General features: G+C 25.2%; 1 long non-coding RNA gene across 1 annotated transcript in view; it reads right to left on the reverse strand.

Annotated features, from left to right (window-relative positions):
• LOC122247040 (uncharacterized) overlaps positions 1 to 7,326 on the reverse strand; it is a 10,216-nt gene extending 2,890 nt beyond the window's left edge. Inside the window, exons 1-4 of the long non-coding RNA XR_015190900.1 lie at positions 7,136 to 7,326; positions 6,604 to 6,636; positions 588 to 645; positions 264 to 430 (exon numbers count right to left, since the gene is read on the reverse strand). This is a non-coding gene — a long non-coding RNA (uncharacterized LOC122247040). The remainder of the gene's footprint in view (positions 1 to 263; positions 431 to 587; positions 646 to 6,603; positions 6,637 to 7,135) is intronic.
• Positions 7,327 to 8,481: the final 1,155 nt, after the last annotated feature.

The following is an 8,481-nucleotide window of genomic DNA, read 5'->3' on the forward strand; positions in this document are numbered from 1 at the left end:
ATATTCCTTTATTCAATATCAAAAAATATCTTTCTTTTTTCAGTTAGCACATTTTTGAAAATCCTAGAATCTAAGTTACATACACTATATTTGATTAAATCAAGAATTTATACTTTTAAATAATTACTATCATACAATTTCTATACAAAAAACATTGCACTAACTTTTATCTACCAGGTCTTCCTTTGTAGTCATAAAAATGGCCAGACTGTAAACCTATTTTTGTCGATCCTAGAATTGAGCTATAATGGCTTATAAACAACTTTTTCAGAAATCCATGAATATTAAAAATTAATACCAAATTCAAGAGCATGTACCTAATAACTATATCACACTAAATCTTTCAGTTTGATAGGCCGTCTAACTGCATTGCTATAGCCTTCCTTAAATCTGAACCATATATCACTTTTCACAATTTCATTTGTCATAGCTGAAAAGGAAAAAAACAAAATACATGAGGCAACTGTCAGAATGGTTATCCATATAATGGTTATCTATATAACAAATAAGTTCATGAATCCAATTTATAACATGAATATTCAGAGACTTTTTCTAAACAAAAATAGAATCTGTCAATAATGTCTTACTCTTTGCTTCCTGGTGGACTGCATTGCTTATCACTCTGCCGAAGAAATCTTTTGGTGCCTGGAAATCAATGACAATTCAAATCTCTAAACTCAATCTAAACTCAATCTAAACTATCTTGTAAAGTTATCCTATTCAAACATGTTCTGAAATGAATCCATACAGTAATAAGCATACTATTTAAGTCACATCTCAAAGATAAAATACATGGTCATGTTATGTGAGTTATATTATCCAAAATGTATAGTATTATTGCATTAATATAAATTCTCCAGACAAAATTTACAACTTATATTTTTGTTACCAGTATCACACTTAATATAAATACATATGTACATAAATGTATATAGATGTAGTGTGAATGTTTATAAATTATATATATATATATATATATATATATATATATATATATAGATATATATATATATAATATATAGGTGTATATATAAAAAAAATATATATATATATATATATATATATATATATATATATATATGTATAACATACATATATATAAAAAAAATACATATATATATACTTTAAAAATTTCAAAAAACATTTTACCTATTTAAAAAAATATAAGTATATTCCCTATAAAATTTATATTTTAAACATTTTTATAAACATAAATAATATACATTAATTTCTGAAAAAATTAAAAAATAAAACTACAATTTTAAATATAATATAAAAAATAAAAAATATAATATATTATATTAATTATGATTTATATAATATTTAATTTTAAAAATATAATATATGTAAATACAATATATATTTTATTTTTTAAATTTTATATACATATAACTTTTAAAAAATATACATTAAAAAAAATTTAAAAATATACAAAATATAAAAACATATATATATACAAAAATTTTTTAATAAAATTTCAAACATTTTTATATATTTCATAAACATAAAATACATATAAAATATTATAACATAATTTTAAATTTAATAACATTTATAAAAATTTTTATTTTTACATATAATATAAAAATACATATAAATATAAAACAAAAATATATTTATATATTTTTATATATACATACAAAAAATAATTTTTTTATAACATATTTTTAAAAAATATACAAAAAATAAAACATAATTTTAAACATATACAAAAAACAATTATATAAAAAATTTTATTTAAATATATTTTTTAATATTATAATTTTTAAAATATATATTATATATATATATTTACAAAATATAAAAAAATTAAACATTTAAAATTTAAAATAAATATAATATATATATATAAAAAAATAAATATATTAAAAACTGGGAAAAAATATATAATTTTATATATATAATGGGGGGGGGGTAATTTTATTTTTAATATAATATATAAATATATAACCCCGTTTTTTAAAAAATAAAAATATATATATTTCAAAAATACAAAATAAAAAAATGTAATATAAAATTAAAAAATTTATATAAAATTTTATAAAATAATACTATTTATTATAAAATATATTAAAATAAATTTTAAAATATATAATATAAAAATTTTTTATATAAAATAATACATATGTAATTAAAAAAATATATTAAAATATATTTATATAACTATTTAAAAAATTAAAATAATTATAAAATAATTAACCATCTCAAAAAATTAAAAATATATATATATATTTTATAAATAAAAAAAAAATTAAAATAAAAAATAATAAAATATAATAAAAATCAAAAAATAAAATAATAATAAAAATATATAATATAAATAAAAAAAATATCATAAAAATTAATAATAAAATAATAAAAAAAAAAAATAAAATAATATAAATTATAAAAAATAAAAAAAAAATATTATAATATCATCAAAACAAACTATATAAAAAAAATCAAACAATAAAAAATAAATAAAAAAAATAATAAAAAAACTATAAAAAATAAAAAATAAATAATATAAAATAATAAAAATAAAAAAATATAAAAAATTTTTTTTATACATACAAAAATAAAAATAAAAAAAAAAATAATATCTAAATAATAATATAAAATATATAAAATAAAATCAATATAAAAAAAATAATAATAAATATAAAATAATATAAAATAAATAATAAATAAATAAATATAATAAATAAAATAAAATAAAAAAAATCAAAAATAATATAATAATAAAAAATAAAAAATAAATCAAAATATATAATAAATCAAAAAAAAATAAAAAAATAAAAATAATATAAAAATATAATAAGTAAATCACAAATAATAAAAATATCATAAAAATAAAAATAAAAAAAATCATAATAAATAAATAATAAAATATATTAATAATAAAAAATAAAAATCATCATAAATATATATAATATCTAAAAAATAATAAAATTATAAAAAAAAATAAAAATAAATAACAAAAAAATATATATAAAAAAAAAAAAAAAAATAAAAAATATAATATCCATAAAATAAATATAATCATAATAAATAAAAATAAAAAATTTATAAATAAAAAATCAACTAAATAATATAATAAAAAAAATAATAAATATATAAATAATAAATCAAAAAATAATAAAAAATAAAAATAAAATAATTAAACAAAAATAAATAATAAAATATATAAAATAAAATATAAATAAAATAATATAAAAATATCAATATATAAAAAAAAAATATAAATAAAAATATAATTATATAAAATAAATAAAAATATAAATAATAAAAAAAAATAAAAATAAATATATAAAATAAAAAAAAATATATAAAAAAAACAATAAAATAAAAATATAATAATAAAAATATAATAAAAAAAAAAAAATATATAAATAAAATATAAAAATCAAAAAATAAAATAAAAATCAAATAAATTATAAATAAAATAAATAAAAAAATAATAAAAAATAATAAAAAATAATAAAAATATAAAAATTATAAAAATAAAAAATAAAAAAATATATATAAAATAAAAAATAATAAAATATATCATAAATAAAATATAATCAAAAAAAAATAAAAAATATAAAAAAAAATAAAATAAAAATATATAATCAAAAAAAAAAAAAATAAATAAAAAATAAAAAAAATAAAATAACATAATTAAAAATATAAATATAAAATATAAAATAAATAATTAATAATCAAAAATATCTTATATATTTTTTTTATAAATATATATCTAATATATAATTTATTATATTAAAGTTAAAATATATTAATAATATAATTTATTTAAAATTTTAATATATATATATATATATATATATATATATATATATATGTATATATAATAAAAATATATCTCATATATATATGTATGCATGTATGTATATATATGATGTATATATAATATATATATTTTATATATCATATATATGATATATATATGATATATATGACATATATATGATATATATGAGGGTGACGGTGTGAGTGAGAGTGAGAGTGAGAGTGGGAGTGGGAGTGGGAGTGGGAGTGGGAGTGGGAGTGGTGAGTGGGAGTGGGAGTGGGAGTGAAAGAGAGAGAGTGAGAGAGTGGGGTGAGGTGACAGTGTGAGTGAAGTGAGATGGGGTGAGGGTTGACAAGTGTGAGTGAGTAGTGAGATGTGTGAGTGAGAGTGTAAAGTTAAGATTGCAAATTGAAGGAGAGAGGCAAGTGAGGTGGAGTACAGTGAGGGTGAAGTGAAGGATGGTGAGAGTGCAAGTGAGGGAGAGAGTCCAAGTAAGGGTGAGTGTAAGTGAGAGTGAAAGTGCAAGTGAGGGTGAGAGTCCAGGTGAGGGTGAGAGTGCAAGTGTGGGTGAGAGTGCAAGTGTGGGTGAGAGTGCAAGTGTGGCTGAGAGTGCAAATGTGGGTGAGAGTGCAAATGTGGGTGAGAGTGCAAATGTGGGTGAGAGTGCAAGTGTGGGTGAGGGTGAGAGTGAGTGTAAATAAGGGTAAGAGTGCAAGTGAGGGAGTGTAAGTGAGGGAAGGAGTGCAAGTGAGAGTGAGAGTGCAAGTGTGGGTGAGAGTGCAAGTGTGTGTGAGAATGCAAGTGTGGGTGAGAGTGCAAGTGAGGGTGAGAGTGTGGGTGAGGGTGAGAGTGAGTGTAAATAAGGGTATGAGTGCAAGTGAGGGTAGGAGTGCAATTGAGGGTGAGAGTGCAAGTGAGGGAGTGTATGTGAGGGTAGGAGTGCAAGTGAGGGTAGGAGTGTAAGTGAGGGTAGGAGTGCAAATGAGGGTAGGAGTGCAAGTGAGGGTAGGAGTGCAAGTGAGGGTGAGAGTGCAAATGGAGGTGAGAGTGCAAGTGAGGGTGAGAGTGCAAGTGAGGGTGAGAGTGAGTGTAAATTAGGGTAAGAGGGCAAGTGAGGGTGAGAGTGCAAGTGTGGGTGAGAGTGCAAGTGTGGGTGAGAGTGCAAGTGTGGGTGAGAGTGCAAGTGTGGGTGAGAGTGCAAGTGTGGGTGAGAGTGCAAGTGTGGGTGAGAGTGCAAGTGTGGGTGAGAGTGCAAGTGTGGGTGAGAGTGCAAGTGAGGGTGAGAGTGTGGGTGAGGGTGAGAGTGAGTGTAAATAAGGGTAAGAAGGCAAATGAGGGAGTGTAAGTGAGGGTAGGAGTGCAAGTGAGGGTGAGAGTGCAAGTGAAGGTGAGAGTACAAGTGAGGGTGAGGGTGAGAGTGAGTGTAAATAAGGGTAAGAGTGCTAGTGAGCGCGCGTACGTGAGGGTAGGAGTGCAAGTGTGGGTGAGAGTGCAAGTGTGGGTGAGAGTGCAAGTGAGGGTGAGAGTGCAAGTGAGGGTGAGAGTGAGTGTAAATAAGGGTAAGAGTGCAAGTGAGGGAGTGTAATTGAGGGAGTGTAAGTGAGGGTAGGAGTGCAAGTGAGGGTAAGAGTGCAAGTGTGGGTGAGAGTGCAAGTGTGAGTTAGAGTGTGGGTGAGAGTGAGAGTGTAAATAAGGGTAAGAGTGCAAGTGAGGGTGAGAGTGCAAGTGTGGGTGAGAGTGCAAGTGTGGGTGAGAGTGCAAGTGTGGGTGAGAGTGCAAGTGTGGGTGAGAGTGTAAGTGTGGGTGAGAGTTCAAGTGTGGGTGAGAGTGCAAGTGTGGGTGAGAGTGCAAGTGTGGGTGAGAGTGCAAGTGAGGGTGAGAGTGTGGGTGAGGGTGAGAGTGAGTGTAAATAAGGGTAAGAGGGCAAGTGAGGGAGTGTAAGTGAGGGTAGGAGTGCAAGTGAGGGTGAGAGTGCAAGTGAAGGTGAGAGTACAAGTGAGGGTGAGGGTGAGAGTGAGTGTAAATAAGGGTAAGAGTGCAAGTGAGGGAGTGTAAGTGAGGGTAGGAGTGCAAGTGAGGGTGAGAGTGCAAGTGTGGGTGAGAGTGCAAGTGTGGGTGAGAGTGCAAGTGAGGGTGAGAGTGAGTGTAAATAAGGGTAAGAGTGCAAGTGAGGGAGTGTAATTGAGGGAGTGTAAGTGAGGGTAGGAGTGCAAGTGAGGGTAAGACTGCAAGTGTGGGTGAGAGTGCAAGTGAGGGTAAGAGTGCAAGTGTGGGTGAGAGTGCAAGTGTGAGTGAGAGTGCAAGTGTGAGTGAGAGTGCAAGTGAGGGTGAGAGTGTGGGTGAGAGTGAGAGTGTAAATAAGGGTAAGAAGGCAAGTGAGGGAGAGAGTGTAAGTGAGGGTAAGAGTGCAAGTGAGGGTGAGAGTGTAAGTGAGGGTAAGAGTGCAAGTAAGGGTGAGAGAGGGTGAGGATAAGTGAGGATGAGGGTGAGAGAGGGTGAGGATGAGAGTGAGAGAGGGTGAGGATAAGTGAGGATGAGAGTGAGGATGAGGTTGAAGAAGTGAATGAGGTTGAGATTGATGGTAGGGGTAAGGGTGAATGTATGGGTAAGGGTAAAGGTGAGGGTGAGTGTATGGGTGAGGGTAAGGGTGAGGTTGATTGTGAGGGCAGTGAGGGTGAGTGGAAGTAAATTGGAGCGAAAGTGAATGCTTATGCAAGTTTTTAAACATGAGTATGTGTAAGGTGTATGAATGGGTCAGTGTGAGAGGGAATAAGTGCACACATAAATAATTACTTCAAAATAAAAACTATCAATAAAAGGTAAAATCTTACCATTACCCTTTCTCCATACGAGTTGTTAGCATCCTGTGAAATACAATGATGTACTAATTTAATTACTTAATTTACAATATACTCCTAAACTTCTACTTTTACAATGTAGCATCATATCAGGTTGATACATACACTTCCCCAACAAAACATGTAATCCAAAGTGGACACTTATCATTTTCTTGTTTGTTTAGTTAGTCAAATTTTCCTTGCTTGAAAATAGGGGAGAAATGGTATTTGTATCTGCACCTTCCATGTGCTCCCTGTAGCAGTTAGTAAAATCTATGAAGAGAGCTAACAGTTTTACTTATAAACAACAAATCATGCACTAGTCTGCATAATGTACGTCTAATCAATTCAAGACCTAAATGTTATAATCAAATCAGAGAAAATCTTGATAAAGACAACTAATAGTGGCATCGTACACTTAATATGAAAGTACTAAAACAGATCCATCAAAACTTCATTGCAACTATGAATACATCAATCACTAATAGTAATTACTAAGATAAAATATAGATATAGTTTTTCATACCTTGACAGCTGCAGGCTCAATAATTGGTTTTGCTTGTAACTTTTGTAAGTGATTTGGTAGAGCAGTCGAGTCATGTGTGGGTACTGATGAGGATGAATTTGCTTGCTTTGAAGTCTTTGGAGCTAGGTTTTCCTTTCCAGATTTCTCCTTTCTGACAGCTTCAGCCTGGAAACATGAATAAAAAAATCAATCAACTATAAAACTTTTATAAATTCATTGATGCCTTAAGGAATCTTCTGTTAGATCCCAAGTAATGATGCCATAAGTAAAGAAGGAAAAAGAAAAAATATGTATATAATATATATACATATATATATGTATATATATATATGTATATATATGTATATATATGTATATATATGTATATATACATATATATATGTATAAATGTATATATATATATGTATATATGTATATATATATATATATGTATATATACATATATATATGTATATATGTATATATATACATATATACATATATATATGTATATATGTATGTATGTATGAATATATGTATGTATATATATGTAAATATATATGTAAATATATATAAATACAACTATATATATGTATAAAAAAGAAAATTTATATAATACAAATATATACATATATAAAAATTAACAATATATGTATATAAATAAATATATATATATAAATATTATTATTATTATAATATATATATATATGTATATATATGTACATATATATGTATATAAGTATATATGTATATATATGTGTATATATATAGATTATAATGATATATATATAATATATATATAATAAATGTATATATATAATAGTTTATATGTATATATATACATATGTGTAAATATATGTATAACTATGTATAAATATGTAAGTATATGTACTATGTATATATGTATATATGCATGTATATATATATATAAATATATATAATATATATAAATATATATATATGATATATATATATATATATATGTAATATGTATATTATATATATATATAATATATATATACTATAGATATAGTATATATAATATATATATATATATTTATTGTATATGTATAATATATGTATATTTATATGTATATTATATACATATATAATATATATATTTATATATATATATATATATATATATTAGATATGTATAGTGTATATGTATATGTATATGTATATGTATATGGTATATGTATATGTTATGTAGTAAGTATATGTATCGTATATGTGTATATGAGTATATGTATCTATGTATATAGTATATATGTATATAGTACATATTACATATGACATATGTAAATATGTTACATATGTAAATAATGTACATTACAGTTAGGGTATTTCCATAATTGGGTGATTTT

Source organism: Penaeus japonicus, unplaced genomic scaffold, assembly GCF_977035675.1.
Source record: "Penaeus japonicus unplaced genomic scaffold, GWHDUDI00000001_assembly GWHDUDI00001397, whole genome shotgun sequence".
NCBI lineage: Eukaryota > Metazoa > Arthropoda > Malacostraca > Decapoda > Penaeidae > Penaeus > Penaeus japonicus.